This window comes from Cavia porcellus, unplaced genomic scaffold (assembly GCF_034190915.1).
Source record: "Cavia porcellus strain 051 isolate PalLab524CR breed Dunkin Hartley unplaced genomic scaffold, mCavPor4.1 scaffold_21, whole genome shotgun sequence".
Classification (NCBI taxonomy): domain Eukaryota; kingdom Metazoa; phylum Chordata; class Mammalia; order Rodentia; family Caviidae; genus Cavia; species Cavia porcellus.
This window is the reverse complement of record NW_026947504.1, coordinates 47,686,676-47,706,791: the sequence shown is the minus strand read 5'-3', so window position 1 is coordinate 47,706,791 and position 20,116 is coordinate 47,686,676. Positions and strand designations below refer to the sequence as shown.

The following is a 20,116-nucleotide window of genomic DNA, read 5'->3' as shown; positions in this document are numbered from 1 at the left end:
ACTAAGTAGCCCAGGCTGGGCATGAAATCCTCCTGCAATCCTCCTGCCTCAGCCGTCCAGAATGCTGAGGATTACAAGCATGTGCCAGCGTTCCAATCTTACACATATTTTTAAATTTGTACACATGTTACATTCTTATGAAAAATATGGAAGGTATGGAAACAATTTAAGAAGGAAGAATAAGAAAATGCCTATGATTCTTTTTTCTTTGATATAGTTAATATAGTTAAGATCATGTTATATATGCAATCTTTAAAACCTTGTATTTCCTTAATATGTTCCTCATACATTGAGTATAAAGGAGTTGAAATATAGAGCTTGAATCCTAAAAGATATTATTTCTTAATCAACCTGGAACTACCAGATCTTTTTAAAAAATTGCTTTAATTGCCGGAGATTTAGCTCAGTGGCATAAGTGCCTGCCTGACAAGTACTGGGTCATGAATTCGATCCCCGGTACAAAAAAAAAAAATAACTTTAATGGAATATTATTAGGGAATATGTAGTCAAATAACACGCTAAACTAAAAAAAAAAAAAACAAAACAAAACAAAACAAACTACCTTGAATTTATTGTGCCCTTGTGTAACTTGTTTTGTAGCATGTGAATGGAGAATACCAGTTCCAACTAGAGTTTCTGGGTCCAAGATGATACCCTTTCTTGTTTTTGTTTTCCAAGGATTTCCTTTCTTTTCTTGCCAGCTCATTGTGGGACTTTTAATTTTTTTCTTTTCTCTTTTCTTTTTCTTCTCTTCTTTTTTTTTTTTTTTTTTTTTGTACTTTAACAGTGTGTTCCTAGTGGCTTGAACCACTGGTGGTACATACATGACTGTCCTGTTGGGTGGCTTATGCTACCCAATATAGCGAGAATTGTCTTATAGCTCCTAGTGAGACACTCAAGCACATACCACCAATGTTTCAAATCAGAGCTGCCTGGTAGCGAGACACAAATTGTAGCCCCATTATGAATGTGTTTATCTGGTAGAATTTTCTTTTTTCCTTTATAAAAAAAAATGTTCAGTTTTTCACAGGGCCTGGAATGTTGTTTGTTTTTTTGTGCTGTGTATACTTTTTGTACAGCTCCTGTATGTCTGGTACTTCTGGTGAGAGTACCTCCTGTGATCACCGAGAAACATGGTAGCATTTGCTTTTCCACCCAGTTTATACCATGTCTGTTATCTGGGAATATTTAACCATGTCTTAGTTACGTTTTTCTCGTTGCTGGGACAAAACACCTGATATTCAAAATGAAGTAAGGAAAAGTTTACTTAGCTCACTGTTGTGGAGGTTTCAGTCCATAATCAGCTGGCTCCAAGGCAGGGTGGGGCAACACTTCAAGGCAGCCGCCAGAGCAAAAGGACAACCAGAGCAAAAGGGAGCAAAACAAGCCTCTTCTCCTGCCTTATACTGTACTCGGGTCACCTTAGCCCCAGGTAGGTATAGCACTGACAAAATCTCCTTGTCCTCCTTTACATAGGATGAGAATATTTACAAAGAAGGAACCCTGGCTCCCTGCTGAGTCTCTCAGTTAAACTTCTAAGCTGCTCAAGTTGACACAGTGTATTAACCATAACAGTCCACTTCCTTGTCAACTTGGCAAGCAGACATATTTCTTTAAATCAGCCTCCAGATACAAAGAATGTTTATTCTTTTTTTTTCTCAATTTTTTTTTTTAATCGGTACCGGGGATCGAACTCATGACCGCCTGCTTGCAAGGCAGGTGCTTATGCCGCTGAGCTAAATCCCCAGCCCCTTATTCTTAACATTTAGCAATTTAGCAATCCTTAAGAAACAGCATTGTCTATCAACATTATATTATAAGTATAACATTTTGTCCTTGGACCCCCCCCCAAAGATTTATGCACATCCCTTTATGCAAAAAGCATTTAGTCCATCTGCAAGAGTTGCCAAAGCCCTAAGTTTCAGCGTTGCTGAGAAGTTCAAGTCCCAAAGTCTTCTCCAAGATAGAAGGCAAACTCTTAGCTGCATACCCCTGTACAAGTGAAAACTGACAGAATTGTGGGGGACCGGTGACGGCTGAAAAGATAAATGAAATATAAATGACATTTATTTTGAGAATGCGGGGAGAGACACCCCAACCCCCTGGGGCGTGGCATCTCCACACCGGGTTGGTGATCTCTCCGTGGAACACGTGGAGTGAGACAGGTAAGTATCCTCGATTTGGGGTGGAACCTAAGGGGGCATTAGGGATGCACAGGTAGCCCATTGGTCTTTGTTTGGCGCCATAGATAAATTCCTAAGGGTGGGGGAGATAGGAGCTCCTTGGTTCTGGCTACAGTGTCCTGTCTGGGCCATCACTCTTTCAAAAACAAAGTTAACCACTTCCAACAGCAAAGGCACAAGATAAACATTATCATTCCAAAAGATACAAATAGGAGAGTACAAAGGATTGGGACAAAAGCAAGCCCAAAATCCAGCAGGGCAGACATTAAGTCCTGCAGTTCCATGTGCACTGTTTGAGGCAAGATATGGCAAATGGTGCGCTCCAAATTGGCAAATTGTGTGCCTCCACCTCTACGGCATTTCTGGTAGTTACTGATCCCACTGCTTCTGTCTCAGGCTGGCTTTGCTCCCTCATTGCAGGTTTCCTTAAATGATACATATTCTTGGCTTTTCCAAACTTCTGCGGTCTCCACTGCAACTTTAGCTTCACGCTCATAGCTTCACACACTGCCCTCTCGGGCACACTACCTGGCCTCCCAAGCCTTCTGAAATTGAGGTTGGAAGCCTTTTTAATCTCAGAACCCTTGCATTCTGTATGTACCTAAAACCAGCACCACATAGATAATGCTAAGGCCTTTTTTAGAGCTTCCTTTCTAGTCAAACTCACATTTTAAATCACCCTGCTGGGCTCTTTGCTCTTGATTCACAACATAAATCTGGTTTAAAACTCCCCAACAGTAGCCTCAGCATTCAGCTGCCTTGAAATTTCATCTGCCAGATTAATCAGATCACTGCCCTTAATCTCCATCTCAGGCAGTCTCTGGACACAAGCAAAATACAGACAAACTTTCAGCTAAGCCATAACACACAAGGTGTGTGGAGTCCAACAACCAATACAGTCCTCCTTCCCAGCAGAAACCTGAGCCTGGGCTTTACTGGCTGCTTTCTATCAGCCTTATGGTCTCCTGAGCTCTGACCAGAATCTTCCCCTACAGAACAGCCGAAGCTGTTCCAGCTCTGTGCATTCAGGCGACATCTCCACATCTTTCCAAACTCTCCCCACAAAGGCTCGTGAACCACATGATCAGGTACAGTCACAGCAACAACCATATTCCTCTGGTACCAAATTCTGTCTTGCTTACTTTTTTCTTGCTGCTGAGACAAACTGAAGCAAGGAAAGATTTATTTAGCTTACAGTTTTTGGAGGACTCAGTCTACAACCAACTGGCTCCAGGGCAAGGTGGCATGGCACTGGGGCAACACTTAAAGGCAGCAGCCAGAACAAAAGGGGAAAAAAAGGCCCCTTCTCTGGGCTTAGGGCTTATATTGTATACAGGCCACCAACCCCACTCCAGGTGGGGTGTAACACTGACAAAATCTCTTTGCCCTCCTTTGCACAGGATGAGGATATTTGCAAAGTTAGAACCCTGGCCTCCTGCTGAGTCTCTGTTAAACTTCTACACTGTTCAAGCGGACACAATGTACGGAACCCTAGCAACCCAGTAGTGCTCATTGTTAGGGCTCACCCTTGATCTTTTATTAGGGTTTCTGATTACTATATTTTCTTGTTGTTTACCTTTTCCAGAGATTTGTTTTATTTATAAGTTTTCCTTTTATTCAAGAAGAAAAACAATTTTTTTATGGTATGAGAGTTAAAATTCCGTTCTCTTTGAACGTGTTTATCATTTTAACAGAAGTAGTGGAGTTCCCCTTCAGTACCTTCTCTTCCTTCCTTTGCCCTTATCTCGGACGTTTTGTTGAAATGAGAAGTATTTGTTCATATTAGTTTTTTTGCAGTGTGCTCCTTAAATATCGTTTCTGACTCTCTATTAATATTTGCTTTATGATTACTTAGATCACTGTAACTTTCTTAATTTTCCTGTGCTCAGTACTATTTGTTTTATACTTTTGAATGTCTTTTCCTGTTATTTTCTTGAGTTCTTTGTTCTAATTTTTTTCGCTTCATTGGGTATCCTTTTTTTCTTAAAATAGTTTCCATGTAGGATAAGCAGAAAGTATATTTTTTTAGTCCTTTAATGTCTATTAATATATTTCTTCTGCTATTTAATAATGATAATTAAGAGTATTGATCACTTAACTGAATTTAGAATTCCTCGGTCAGTCTTTTTCTTCCAGCATCCTAGAAATACTGCTCCATCTCCTTTTAGCACTTAGTGTGGTAGATGAGAAAGGTGATGGCTCTTTCACATTCCTTTTTGTTTTTCTTAATCTTAGTGGAGGATAAAATGTCTGTTGAACCTTTATCTTTGTCATTTAGTAATTGGCATAGGACACATGGCTCTTTTATGATGAATTCTAAAAACCTCTGAGTCAACAATTTGAAGAACTCTTGAGTAGTCTGAAAAACTCACCTCTAGGTTCAGTTTCCATTAGTTACTTATTAATCCTACGTATTATTTTTCTTTATTTAAATATCTTTATTTAATTCTTTATTTAAATAAATGTATATAAAATAATTTATTGTATTTTTTGAGACATAGTCTCCCTGTATAGTTGAGAGTGTTCTGAACTCATTGTGAAACCCAGGCTGGCCTTGAACTCTTATGATCCTCCTGCCTCAGCCTTCTGAGTGCTAGAATCGCAAGCATGTACCACCGTGCCCAACTACTTACTGTTTTTCTGTTCCTTCTGTTCCATGTTGTTTCTATCTTTTTCTCCCTTATTTTATTTATTTATTTATTTATTTATTTATTTATTGGTACTGGGGGTTGAACCCATGCCTTCAGGCATTCTAGGCAAGCATTCTACCCCTGAGCTTTCTTCACCCCAACTGATTTGTTTATGTGTTTGTTTGTTTGTGGTACTGGGGATTGAATCCTGGACTTTTGCACTGAGCTCCATCCCCAGTGCTTCCCCCTCTTTCTTTTGAGATAGGTCTTGCTGAGTTGTCCAGGCTGGGCTGGAACATGGAATGCTCCTGCCTCAGCCTCCTCAAGTGCTGGAATTGCAGTGTTTACCACCTTGCCTGGCTTCATAGTCACTTTTGTGTCAGTGATGCAATGCCCTTTGGAATACTACTGAAAATTACATTTTAAAAATTATGAACTTGTCTTACTGTTTGAACTTATCATTATTATCCAGAATTTGCTAATTTTCTCTCTTTCTTTCTCTTTTGGTTGTGGGAATCAAACTCAGGACCTTACACTTGCCAGGTAGGCGCTTATGCCACTGAGCTATATCCTCAGCTACCAATTCTTTTAAAACACTGAGCCTTTTCACCTGGTTTGCTGCTTCTCAGTTTACTCATCTGCAAAGTGCTGTCTTTTTGATTCAGTATTGGTAACTAAAATAGGTTTTGTCAGAAACTATATAGGTTCTGTTCTTTTTCAGATGAATATGGAGCAGGGTTGGATTCATTATACTTTTTGTTGGCAGCTTAGACTTCTAATAGTTTGTGTGGGATAGTAATGGAGCTATGGGTATGGGGGTAGGAGACAGCTGCAAGGCAGGGTATGCTTTTGTTCTGAAAGAGTGTCCCTTTTGTATCTGCTTTGACCCCTTGAGGCCTGCTGGAGTAGTGTCCCTTCCTGGCTCAGCACCAGAGCACAAGCGTAGCACAGCTGGGCCTCTAGTTCTGGTCCAGCCCCTATCCCCTGCTCCTGTGCAGGGATTCTCCATAGCCTCCAAAGAGAGCATCTTGATGGACTTGGCCCCCTTGGGATAGAGTAGTGATTCAGAATTTCAGTTTGGATTCCAATCCTGGCTCAGCTATTTATTAGCTGTGTAACACTGTCATCTTGTTCAGCTTCTGAACCATGTTTTTTCATAATATTGAAATTTGATAATGGCCCAAGCACTTGATAGGATGTGTGTCTCTTAATAATTGATAAAATAGCAGCACTTTTTTGTCGATGTGCTGCGAGCTGGCTGCTGAATGGGCTTTCTAATTTCCATACTTTTCCTGCCCCGCTTTCTGCTGACTGTTCTCAAGGGTTCAGGTTTATGGATGAAGGTCTTGTTCAGTAAACATTTGATAGAAAAACTTTCCCTGTCAAATTAGTTGAGTCATTTTTATCAAGAATGATAGGGAAGGAAGTCGGTCATGTGCATCTTCTTCATCCCAGATACTTGTATAATTCTTTAAAACACTTAAAATTTATTTTAATAAGTGGAGTGAGATGAAGTTAACCCTTTTTGGAAATAATAATTAAGGCAGCACTTTTTTTTTATGACCCACCTGTGCTGTTTGTTTTTATACAAGGGGGTGATGAAAATACACAGTAAATGTTTAAATTTTTAACATTACTGTAAAGACACATTGCCGTTAGTCCCCTCAGAACAGACCACCCTGCTTCAACGCGCTTTTCCCATTGTTCTTGCCACTTTCTGAAGCAGTCCTGGAAGGCGCCTCTGAGCATTTTCTGTGAAGAATTGTGAAAAACACAAAAATGCTGTTGCCAGGTACCATCCAGTGGAAAGGCAGGCTTGTAAAAATGGATTACAAGGTGTCCTTATCTACCTTAGTCACTGGATCTGAAGCTGTGCAGTTTCTGGCTTTCCCCAAAGTCAAAATGACCATGAAAGGTTAATGATTTTAACTGATTCGGAATAGCGAGGCAGCTGTAACAGTAGGACTAGTGATACTGATGAAAGAGAACTTCCAGAACTGCTTAGGAAAGGGGTGAGAACGATAAAGAGGATGTGTGCTTGAAGCGAGGGGGGGATCAGTGACAGTATGTCTTTTATGACAATAAATCTTTTAAAATGTAAACTTTTACTGTATTTTTTGATTACCCCAGGTATAACTGGGTCTGTATCTGGGCTCTTAAATTGTGTTTCACTAGTGCATTCTGTTTAATCCGCAATATCTTAAGTTTCTCGGCGGTAGGAAATACACTCTAGTTGCTCTTAGTGTGGGGTTTGGAGACAGGCAGCCTGGGTGTGAATTCTGGTTCCTTTTTACTTCCTAGAGGTTAGATAAATGACTCAAACTTCTCTGTACCTATTTATCATCTCTAAGATGGGTGCAGTGCTAGTGCCAATTTATAGGACCATTGTAAAGATTAAAGCAAATAATTTGTAGAAGTAATTAAAACTGGCTTAGTTTAAGAGCTTAATGTTAATATTATTACATTCTAAAATTTTTGCAGCAGACTTTTTTTGACTCTAGCTTTCAGAAGTGAAGATCAAAAAACTGTAAAAATTCTCCTTTTCTCTTATGATCTTTTCTTCCTTACTTCCAAGCACAGACTATTGAACAGCTATAGGAGTTCCAAGAACTAAAGCATGGTGTCAGGATGTCCTGGTGTTTTTGCGAAAATAGTGAATGAAAATTCAGCTTTATGGGCTCTGAAGAACAGGACCCCGTCTTTATTCTCTTTTAGTTTCTGAAACTATTCCTGGTTTTTAAATACCATGAATTGAAGTAAGAGATAGATGAGATTTTTAAAGTTTTCAATACATGTTAACACTTTTTTTAAGACTGAAAAGAGTTTTTATTTTTGCCACATATATTCAATATCAAGAAATTACTAGAGCAGGAGAAATTTTTTTAAACAATTAGTTACAGACCAAACCAATAGGGTGTGTTATGTTTGGATTAAGTGGGTTTTGGCCACACTGTCAAAGCTCAGAGTTGAAGGACAGAGTAAGACAGTATGTACAATCCCCCGGTAAGAAAGCCCAAATCTTTTAAATGGCAACAGAAGAGTTAACCCATAAATTATGAAATGGTCATCATTTCCCATGCCAGCCTGTGGAGAATAGAAGTTTTGCGTAATTGTGAAAATTTCACAGAGTGGTATTTCATTTTGTTTTGTTTTTTAATTTGGTCTGCTGTACCTCAAGGCATCAATTGAAAGTGATCAAATCGAGATCTGATCAATGTACTGTTCAAAGTACTCAAATGCCTGTAAGCCATTTTCCTTGACTCTTTTTCTTCTGTTTTCTAAATAGTAAGAGCTTTCTGTCAGACTTCGTCTATTTTCACCTTTTGTTCTGCTGGTCTGATTCATTTCTCCCCTTGAACATTCAGACAACTTCAGAAATAGTTTTGTGATACAAGGTTGGGCACCTGTAATTCAAAAATCTGAAATCCAAAATGCTGCAGTGCACACACATTAAAAACATTGACATAATTGCTTTGGGGCTGTGTGCATAAGATATATATGAAAGATAAATAAATTTCATTTTTAGCCTTGGGCCTCATCCCTAAGATACCTCATTATATAGATATCTCATTACTGTATCATAATCCCCTCCTCCACACATACACACAAAAAAATCTAAAATCGGAAACACTTGTAGTGCCCAGCATTTCTGGTGAGATACTAAAGCTGTAAGATTTTGGACTTGGTGTTGGAATACCTGGGAGTAACTCCTGGTTCTTCCTCTCCCTGGCCAGGGGTGGGGGCCCACAGGTGAGGAGTGTTGCCATGTTACAGTTGCTCCTTGCTGAGATGGAATCCCCAACAGGCTGAGCTCTTAGAACTCCTGTTAAGATTAAATAACATTAAGGATTTTAAGCGCAGTGTGTCTCCAGTGACAGATGCTCAATATATTGTTCCTGTTCCTCTGCCACTGTTATATAACTTTCCCAGACATGCTGTGGTTTGGAAGTAACCCCTAAGGCCTGATGGTTAGTCTTCATTGCCAGCTGCTGGCATTTTGGGAAGGTGATGGAACTTTAAGAGGCAGGCCAGTCTTGTGGAGGGAAGTGAGGACACTGGGACTTTGCCCCTTGCTCTTCCTGTCTCTTTGCTCCTTGGCCTCCTCCATTACACATTGTCACTATGGTGTCCTGTGCCACCACTGGCCCCAAACAGCAAGACCAAGTGAGTGTGACTGAAAGCTCTGAAACTGTGAGCCAAAGTAAACTTTTCCACCTTTAAATTGATTATCTCAGGTTTTTGTCGCAGGAGAGGTGGTAGCTTTACCCTAAGCATACTAGCACTCTCCACTTACTTTCCCCTGTTGACATGCCTGGGGTGGTACCAGAGTGTAACTCCCTTCTTAGACTAAGACAATGTCTACATATATATTTTAGTCTGTCTTGACGTTTCAGCTTTTGCTGGATTTTGCTCTTTTCAGGTCAGTGTTGTTTCAGCTGTGTTTGTAATCCACACTTACACTGTGTAATGCACACTTACACTGACTAGTATAAATACTCTGATTTGTAAGCATATTTTAAACTAAAAAACTCTCCCCACTTTATAATTGTGGTTTGTCCATGGCTAACTAGTTAGTATTAAAGTAGACCTGGCAGCCGTAACCTGTGTGACTGAGGACATGCCAATCCTAACAGAGAAAGCCAAGAGGGAACTGACCTTGACCCATTTAGGCAGGGTAGAAAAAAAGCTCGTCCTAAAAAAAAAAAAAAAGCTAGTCCTTTGGCTCTGTAGCAAGAAAAATCTTTTTAATCATGTAAAGAAAAATCATTGCAGCAGTTACCCCTGGGCCAGTTAATTGAAAGAACTCATAAGAATTTAAGGAAGTATACTTACTCTAGACTAGTAAGGGTTAAAGGATACAGTACAGCAGAGGAAATAAAACAGGGAAACAGCAGAGAGGTCAGCTAAGTTCCTTACCCTCTCTCATTTGCACAGAATACTTTTTGTGTTTGGATCATAACTCATTGATCCGATACATACACAGGGATAGCCTGGCCTACACAGATAGGCAGCTAGAACAGAATGGAGTCCAGAAAGAGACTCGCATACATATGATCAATTTGATAGTTGAAGAAAGAACAAGGACATCTCAGTGGAGGAAGGATAGTCTTTTTAACAAATGGTGCTGAGGGGCTGGGGATTTAGCTCAGCGGCATAAGCGCCTGCCTTGCCAGTGTGTGGTCCTGAGTTCGATCCCTGGTACTGATAAAAAAAAAAAATGGTGCTGAAACTACTGGATATCCACATGCAACAAAATGAACTTCAGTCTTTACCTCATACTATTTATAGAAATTATAGAAAAACAGGTTATAGATTTAAATTAAATTTAAATTATTATATAATTTATATAATTTAAATTTAAATGAAATTTAAAATCATGAAACTTCTGGAAGAAACACAGGAGTGAGTATTTGTGACCAGAATCTTCACTTTGACAAGATGCCCAGGTTATTGTTTTGCACATTGCAGAAGGGTAGCCGTATAGGGTAAACTTTGAAGGAAGTATTCCCTAAGCAAATGAAAGGAGGGAATAGGAGTGGTGGGGACAGAGTGCTGGGGCAGGAGCTCAGCTTGTGCAGGGAAGTACAGATGTGATGAGCTAGGGCAGTGGTTTTATTGAACAAGTTCACACTAAAGTTTTTACCCAGTGTGAAATTAAAAAAAAATTTTTTTTAAAGGGCAAGGCAGTATGCTTTTTATTTTTAAAATTTACTTTTTGCAAGTTTTAAAACTAAAGTCATGCTCATTTTTACTATGTTGTAAAGAGAAAGTGCCAGCAAATTATCTATTTTGTTTTTATTTGAAATATATTTTCTTGGCAAATAAAAAATTGGCAGCCTTGTTTGTAACTCTTTGTAACTCACCACCCTTTTAGTTGTTTTTGTCATTGTTTTTCCTGACCTACAAAATCCAAAAGTCTGGCAGTCCCTGAGTTAGAAAACTAGGAGTAGTTTCCTAGAGGACACTGGGCAGCTGGGTGGGTACGGGTTGAGAAGGCCAAAACACTGGAGGGCTTGGTAGACCATGGAGTTGCACTTCATCCTCAGAACTTCAAGAGCTGTAATGGAATTAGATTTGCATTTTGGAACGATAACTTCCAGTGACTGGGTGTAAAAGGGATCAGAGCAGTGTAAAATAGGAATAAGAAGTACTTTAAGGGGGTTTCACAGATAGCAGTGTGCATAGCTAAAGCAGAACAGTTATATGTTAGTTATACTAAGGAGGTAGAAATGACAGTGCTCCACAACCTATTGGGTGGAAGAAGTAACTTTATATTATTTAAATTATTCTCTGACTTTAAATTTTGGTAAATTTAGTATCCCCAAATAGGTTCAAGTCAGTGCATTTCTCAGAAATCTTAAATGGATTGATTTAAATGACTAAAGCATTGCTGAGCTTCTGTGCAATGCAGTCCCTGAAAGACAAAGAGAAACTCATTAAAATGAGATCAGGGAGTTAATCCATCTTTCCACATACATACCCATTCATGAAAAGCTATGCCGTATGAGTCAGAAAATGCTGATTTCATTCATTTTATTATATATATAACCCCTTGGGAGAATAGTGGCTAGTAAAAATACTGGGTGCTGCTAAGCTTCTCAGACTTACTTTTACAGAGCTTCACTTTCTTCTGGTACATATTATGTAGAGCAGTAATTTACATACCAAGCATTTACAGAATAGCCTTTTGTGATGGACTGTGGAGCTTACCAGCCTTAGTTCAAAATTCTTACAGATTTTTGCGGTATAATGGATTCTTAAGGATAATTTTAGGAAATAATTTAGTTGTAGGTATTACTTTTACCCCACTCCCCCACCAAAGCATAAATAAAGGTTGAAAACAGAAGGTTCTGTTTCTTTGGCTGCTGTGTGCATTTAATCAGTTTATTTGTATGCTTTTCAGCAGGCATAGCTTAAAACCAAGGAAAGTCAAGATGTAATGGATTATCTTGGTCACAGACTTTCTCTATTAGAGAGAGTTCCCTATTGTAGTTTCATCTCACTCTTACACCATGTACTCCGACACATTGAGGAACATTGATGTACAGTTCTATAGAAGCTTATAGAAAGGTTCAGTATGAAAGAAAACTTAATGCAGTTTTGATTTATGAAATTTATTAACATTCATGAATATGTATTGTGTATCTCAAAAACCCACAGGAAGGTTGATTATAGAGAGAGGAGATATCTGTGTGTTTTCAAGATAACATGATAATTTTTCTAGCCATTTATTTTAAATTATCACTTTATATCAAGTGAAATTGTGAAGGGCAGTAGGTTTATGTAACCTGGCAAAATAAAGCTCTGATGTCATCGTCTTTTTGACTTTTCTGTTTTACACTTTGTACTGTTATAGAGCATGTCAGATGCCTTTAAAATTTGCAAAAATACGACTAGTGTTATTTACTTTTTAAAATGGGCAGAATCTTAAGGCCTTTTATGATTTCTTTGGTACATGTCTCTGTCTTAAAGGAGAGTAGATGAATGTTCAGAATAAGGTAGATCATTTAATATGGTGTTTGAGTTATTTTATGCCAGATGGTGTTTTTCTGTAATGGGGAAAATGTAAGGAGATGTATTTAAATAATGCAGAAATAGAAATTTCTATTCATGCTGTTATCTTTAATTGGAGTCAATATTGCAATTGCCTCCTTTATCATTAAAAGTATTTGTATAATATAAATGTATTGAGAATGTTTGATGTGAGAACTGTAAGTATTTTCTGATAGATTGTATACAGATTTCTTAACATTTGGGCATATTGGTCTTAAGTGATCAAAGTTTAAAAACATACTTATTCAAGACTGTTCATTTTCTTTAGGAGCATGGATACATTTTCTAGAAGTAAGAGGTGTTTTACCTGTGAACTATTTATTAATGTCAACAAAAGATATTAAACCAATTCAAACTGCTAAGTAGATTACAGGTGTTTAGTACTACTGTTTCTTTATTCATAATATTTTGTGTTCCCAAGAGAGTGTTTATGTAGATACACACATTGTTTATATGAGTTTAGCTCACATTTTTATTAGTTTATGTTTGCAGTACATAATGATTACATTTATCGTGGGGAGTTGATACAGGTACTTAGTATCTCTTATTTTATTTATTTTTCTGTTTCTTCATCCCCTACCTCTCTTTCCTCTGCTTCCAACTCTTGGTCCCCTTCTCATTTACAAAAAATCTGTTTTCATCATTTTCCCCCTTCAGTTTTTTTCCCTATCTCTTTTCCCTCTCCTGATCCCCTCTCCATCCATCTCTTGCTCAGTACTTTTAAAAACTACTTATTTTGGACAATTTTAAACATATGCAACACAAAAATAAGACGTTCATCACCTCAATTCAGTTATTGACCTTTACCAGTCTTGTTTCATAAATCTTTCCAACCTTTGTTGGGTGGGGATGCTGGGGTTTTCTTTAAGTAAGTTTTAGGGCTGGGAAAGTAGCTAAGTTAAAGAGAACATACTTAGCACAAACAAGGCCCTGGGTCCAGTCTCCAGTAGGGAGAGCAGTAGCAGGGGGATTAAGCTCTCTATCTAAGACTTTTTAGATGACACAGATTAAATTGTACTCAATCTTTCATGAGGATCAGTTTATAAAAGCTTCTTTCTCCTCCTCCTCCCTATTTTTTCGATCTCCCCCCTCCTCTTCCTTTTCAGATATTTACCCTTGCTGTTCTTCCCTTTCTTGCTTATTTCTCATTCACTATCACACTAAGTGTGTGGCCTTTGAGCTGTTTGCCTAGCTAGATTCCTCATCTTGATCAGAACCTAAGTGTGTTCTGTATCCTACCCAACATGTGCATTAAAGTAGATACTTGGGATCTTCAGGGTTCAACAGGAAGGAGCTCCTAAGGTTAAAAACTTGACTGAAAATTTCTCAACTTCTTTGTTTTGCAATACTGATTTGACTTTGTGATGCCTTTTGTTGTTTTTAAAATATGGATCAACAGCATCTTTTGGAAATGTGACTCCAGATTAGAAAGATTATGGCCACTTTGTACTCCTTCCTCTTCTTTCTGTTCCTCCTTAGACACGTAAGGGCTTTGTTCCTCCTCTCTGCTCCCTTGTCAGTAGGTACTCCAACGTTCTTGGAGCCCTCTTCTGCCTAATCCAAGTTGTTCACTCCTGTCAACCAATCTTTTGAAAATAGCTTTTTCTTTATGTGATCCATGCATATACGTTGCTCAGAATCTCTCTTTTGTTCCTTCTTTATTAGAATATTAGTTCTAATTCCTCCACACCCTAAGTTCCAGTTGAGTTTGAATGCTGTATAAGTACCCTGCTGCCCTTCCCTTACTGGAGTGGACAAGTGAATTCCTTTCAGACATTCTCATGCAGTATGCCTTCTACAGCCAGCCCAGGGCCATTATGTTGGTAACTGTCGTTGTTTGTTTGTTTTATTTCTGTTTTGTACTGGGGACCACTCAAGGGCTCATGCATGCCAGGCAGGCTTTCAGCCATTGAGCCACATCCCTGGTCCTGCAGCTGTCTTCTCATTATGTCTTTGTCTACTCTATAAAAACTAGTTTTAGAGAAATGGACTTTTTTCTGTTTTGGATTTTTTTAAAGTTTTTTTATTATGGGAAAATATGAAACAAAATAGTATTTTAGCCATTGTAAGTATATCATTCAGTACCTTTAAGTATATTCACAAAGTTGTACAGCTATCACTACTGTCCATTTTCAGAATTGTTTCCTCATCTCAAAAAAATTCTGTACTCGTTATATGATAACCCCACCATCACCGTTGGTTGACTCTGAGGTAACGAGCTAGTCTGGAAGGAGAGCAGTTCATCCACCTGCAGATTCAGAGCAGAAGCAGCCAGGTGAGGCTCTGAGCCACTTGCTCTGTTGTTTCCTGCTCCAGGAAGTCCCTCCTAGGTATCTGTCCCATGCTGTCTGCTTCTTTAGCAGGCTGTGAGAATAATAGTTATTATTATTTAAAGCTACATTATTCCTCTGTTATCATCCAGATTCTGCCTACTGGGTGATACTGACAAGAACTCACATGTCATTGAATTGTTTAGATTGACAGTTTGAGGTTTAAACTCATGGTTCTTTGTGCCTGTGGGGAGCACAGGCTCGGGGTTGATGGTCTTGCTGATGGGAGCAGCCAGAACCTGTAGCCTTTTAGCCTCTGGTATGTTGCTTTTAGTGGTTCTTCTGGGTTCCCCCACGCCTGTGCTAATTTTCTTTCTTTATTTCTTTTTTCCTTTTTTTTTATGTATTTATTTGACCTTTTAAAAAAGCATCTCCTAACTGGACATGGTGGTGTACATCTGTAATCCCAGCACTCAGAATGCTGAGGTAGGAGGATCACTGTATTGGGAGTTCAACATCAGCCTGGGCTGTGTACTGAGTTCAAGCCTACTCTGAACTACATAGTGAGACCTTGTCTCAAAAAAATGAACAACAAAAACAAAAAACTAAATAAATAAATAATCTCCGCTGTGTTAAATATTAGATGTTATGAAAATGAAAACATGTGATTTTTTTTTTTTTTTTTTGAGACAGGGTCTCGCTATGCAGTTCAGGCTGGCCTTGAGCTCACTTTGTAGCCTAGACTGGTCTCTAACTCACAATGATCCTCCTGCCTCAGCCTCCCAAGTGCTGGGATTACAGCCGTGAGTCACCATGCCCAGCTTCACTGGTGATATTTTTAAGAATCAAAGATAACAGGGCAGGGGGTTTAGCAAGCGCCTGCCTTGTAAGTATGTGGTTGTGAGTTGGATCCCCGGTACTGATAAAAAAGAAAAAAAAAAGAATCAAAGATAAAAAATATTGCCGGGTCAAAATTTGACAAGTCCTCAAAAGATTTTTTGTCTCAAGGGAAGATGGACTTGCTAATTAGTGTTAACAGCTAACTCATATCCTAATACAGGCTTGTGCTGGATACAGTAAGATTCTAGAGATAGTTTTGCCTGAGGAGTCCTCAAGCCCCACCACAGCTGGTTTGTTCATAAGGAAGTAATTTGCACATAATTTTGATGACAGAGAGGGAATCTGGGAGGTCAGAAGTCCACAGCTCTATAGGATAGGAAGCTCTGCTTAAGCATTAACCACTAAAAGTGAAATTACAACTCAAAAAAAAAGGTACAAAAATAAGTCCACAATGCAAGATCACTGTTCACAGACACAGAGTAGTGCTTATGCTAATAAAACTGCTCAAGGTGAAAGGCCTTTTGGGAGCTTCTTCTCAGGGATCTGACTAGTGACTGTACAAGACAACAGTACAAGTGTTTTTTATTTGTAATGTAGGCGTGCACTCAACCTCCTTTCAAGACTTCTGTTTAAAAAACAAAAATAATGTCATTTGATTGTGACTTTGTAAATTCCAGGTTGTAAAGTTTTCACAGTGTTTGGATTTAGAGACAACTATAGAGAACCTTGTCTCAAGAAAAATTGGGGATGGAATGTCTGGTGTAGCTCAGTGGTAGAATACTTACCAGTGTTCTACAACGGAATACTTCACAATGGAAAAGACAAAAGGAGGAGAAGAGGGAGGGAAAGAGATAGTGTGTGTTAACTATGTGGTTAAAATGCAGAGGACAAGCTGGGCATAGTGGTGTGCGATGCTGATTCCAACACTCAGGAGGCTTAGGCAAGTTTGAGGTCATTCTCAACTGCATAGTGAGTTCAAAGATAGTCAGAAATACATAATGAGACCCTGTCTGAAAAAAAAAATTGCAGACAGGAGATTGTTGTCATAAGCACACCTAGCTAGATGGCTGTTATAAACACACCTGGCTAACTGTACGTGACTGAAAATGACCAAAAAGGCTCTAAATGTTTCTACTTCAGGAATATCATTACAAGCCAGAGATGCTAAGACAAAACAGCCACACCGCTGCTCTAGCTGCTGACTGTGAGACTGCTACTGATAGAACTGTGGGGGACCGGCAGCAGCTGAAAAGATAAGAAATATGAAATATAAATGACCTTTATTTTGAGAATGCAGCCCGATCCCCTAGGGTGTGGCATCTCTACCCCGGGGTCAGCGATCTCTCTGTGGAACACGTGGAGTGAGGCACATAAGTAGCCTCAGTTTGGGGTGGAACCTAAGGGGGCATTAGGGATGCACAGGTAGTCCATTGGTCTTTGTTTGGTGCCAGAGGTAAATTCCTAGGGGTGGGGGAGATAGGAGCTCCTTGGTTCTGCCTCTAAGGCTTTACCGGCTACAGTGTCCTGTCTGGGCCAAAACCCTTTCACATCCTGTCTTAAGATTAGTATTATGAAAAGGGGCAAAAATTTCTCTCTTTAGCTGCTTCCTGCTGGCAGAGGGCACTGTACTGCAGAGGGCGCTGTACTGCAGAGGGCGCTGTACTGTGGTCTAGGGGAGTCGACGGGATGACGGTTGATGCCCAGGTAGATGCTGGTGCCAGGTGTTTTAGCCAAGACAACTTCACTGGTGAATTCATGTATGTTAGATTGGAAAAACAAAGAGACAAGATGTTAAAGGAGACACGGCAGTGTCATATTGAAGGACCCAGGTGAGATAGAAGGAAAGGTGCCTTTGATTTAGACATGTCATTATATCAGGACCATGTTGAGGTAGAAACATTGTCACGGTGAGGCAGAATTCTGAAAACTAAACGTGGGGTTAGGAGGAGTGAAGTTATGAGAGATGCTTACTCCCCCATCTGCAAGGGTAAAAGTTAAAAGGGTAGGTAGGTGAGGCTTGTCTCTGGTATGCATGACGTTGGAGTCTAGGAAATACTGTTAAGAGTCCTGCTGTAAAAAGAATAAGAAATTAGAAACCAAATTGGATAACAAAACATGACAGCCTGAGAGTCATGGCTATGAGGTCTTGGTAAGGCAGAGATGAGTAGGCAACAGGATGGTTAGATTTAGGGCCTGAGTGATGCGAAAACAGAATGGCGGTCTAGCAACTTTGATCAGTGTTGAGGTTGCCAAGAATATCAGCCAGGTATGGGTCGCTGTAACCTGGTTGTAGTCCTTGGAATGATTTGCTGAAACAGAGCTTTAGCAAGTATATCAGCAGTTTCCCTGGTTGTGGGAAAGGCTTTTATGTATCCTGAAAAAGTATAAACAAAGTGAGAAGACAGAATGTATTTATCAGCTTTGACCAGGAGAAATTAGTGAATAAGAAAGGAAGGGGGTGGTCTTATATCACTGAGGAGAGGTTTACTAACAATAACAGGTGTAAGCTGTTGAGGCCTCAGTGTGTCTAAGTCAGCCTGTATAAACACAAGGGAATAAAAGGCACTTTAAGATTTAGGACTGGGACCTGCACGAAATAGGCCCTGTTTGTAAATGGCATAGGTTGACCTTTAATACCTCCTAGAGGCTGAGGATTTAATATAGCGGCCTGAAAACTCAGGAAGAACTCTGTACATATGGCCTCTATGTCCACAAATATAGAGAATGTCTAAACTGAGAGTTTTAGTGTGACTTGGATTCTGAGACAGACACTTATAAAGGGGGCTGTTGGCCCTGAGCCCCGTCAGTCTTCGGCAGCAAGTTTCAGCGATGAATCTGGCAGTGCTGGCATTTCCTGTGAGGGCTAGAAGTTAGGATGGCTGAGCCACTCTCTGGTGGCTAGGACAGTCCAGTAGCCCTGGAGTAAGGTCTCAAAGAACGCCACAATGGGGCACTCTCTTGCCCAGTGTCTTCTGCTGCATTTGAGCATGGTCTGTTGGGGGAGGGGCAGGCAGCTCCACCTTGTGTAGGTTTACCTGTCTCAAAACTCCCAAGTGTCATGTGTTATTTCTGTTGTTGAAAATATGAAAAGCCATACTAAGATCTCTATAAGGTTTGAAGGTCAAGTTTTGCCTTTTTGTTTGGGATTTGGACTACAGTAGAAGGTATCTGTAGAATTAAGTATGCAGGAGTCAACAGGGTATTTATAACTTTAGTAATGACTTCCCATAAGGAGGACAAGGTCCAGAGAACTTTAGGAACTGACATGTTATTTATGTCATATATGTAAGGTTTAAGTTTGGCTTCTGCCGCAGTGCTGGCCCCACTGCCCTCTTTGAGTGGCCTGTACTGTAAACATGGTTTTGGCATTTTAGATCAGAGAGCAGGCTTTATCTGGATGGCACACCGCTTTTTTCCAGGGTGTTGTGTGGCAGGCCATCGCTTTACTAAAATTACATACTTAACAAGGCTTTAGTCTGCCCTCCCCCTTTTGGAGTATAATCTCATTTTAATGGAAACATTTTACAGCAAAGGTTTACCAATCTTATGAATAAATCTACCAAAACTGATCTAGATCTAAAAGAAAACGTTTGTCATAGCTGGAACACACACAAAAAAGGCAGCAGAAACAATCTGAACTTAATATCTGACAACACGAATATAGCATCCGATCAGTAAGATGAACTGTCTGTTGTGACTGGCTGCATTTGTCTCTGTGCTGGCAGCCAGAGCCACGCTTGAGCTTGGAGGCTGGGACTGATCTGGTGCGCAGTTAGAGCATGCCCAGCGTGTGGGCAGTGCACGCCGGGTCGTAGGGTGCAGGGCGGGCTGAAACTGCCCCTGGAAACGCGTAAGGCAGTGGCAATGATGGCGCATGGGAGGTGGGGCGGGTCTGGGACCTCTCTGGCATGCAACACGTAGGTGGAACATGCAGAGTGGGCAGGGTGAGCGTCGGGATGCAGCACGCAAGGGCGGGCTGGGACTGCCCCCAGAAATGCGCAAGGCAGAGGCGGTGCTGTGGCGGCGGCGGGCAGGGCTGGGAGGCGGCCCAACACGGCGTGAAGCTGGGACTTTACACGCTGGGACCCTGTCCACCGGGCACCGAGCAAAGCTGGAACTGCTCGCGGGGCATGCGGATTAGGGCACGGCATTAAAGCCGAACTGCGTGGACCTGGCCACGTGAGAGCCGAGAGACATTGCATGGAGCCAGGAGGTGGCACAAGAGCCCAAAGCAACTTAAAGCAGTCCTGTGCATATCTCTTAACATTGCCCGGGCTCGCCCCCCACCCCGGCGGGAATGGGCCGTTGTGCACAGCGGGCACGGCAGGGGAGGGGAAGCAGCGAGGAGACAAAGGGATGGGGACGCTGGCGGGAAAGGACACATTCTCAAAATAAAGTCTTAAAGATAGAGAGTTTTGTAAACTCGTCATCAGTGTGGTAAGCCATCAATAGGTATGGTTTTTTGGGCGGGAGACAGGAAGTGGTCCCAAAGATAGAATCTGGTGTGGGGTCTAGCCCACAGAGTTACAGCCAGATGAGGCAACGGACCGTGGTCTGCCAAATTTAAAGTCGTCACCTTGCACTCCAGACCGATCAGTTATTATATGGCTCCAAAACTCCTAATAATTGGCCATCACCA

General features: G+C 40.5%; 1 protein-coding gene across 2 annotated transcripts in view; it reads left to right on the top strand.

Moving 5' to 3' along the window:
• Positions 1-20,116, top strand: part of Wdfy2 (WD repeat and FYVE domain containing 2) — a 150,929-nt gene that overhangs the window by 33,484 nt on the left and 97,329 nt on the right. The window contains exon 1 of one of the 2 annotated variants that reach the window (XM_063232695.1): positions 6,333-8,977. The exons of the other annotated variant lie outside the window; for it this stretch is intronic. The gene's annotated coding sequence lies outside the window, so the exon portion shown is untranslated. Of the gene's footprint in view, positions 1-6,332; positions 8,978-20,116 lie in introns of those variants that run through there. 2 annotated transcript variants of the gene reach the window in all.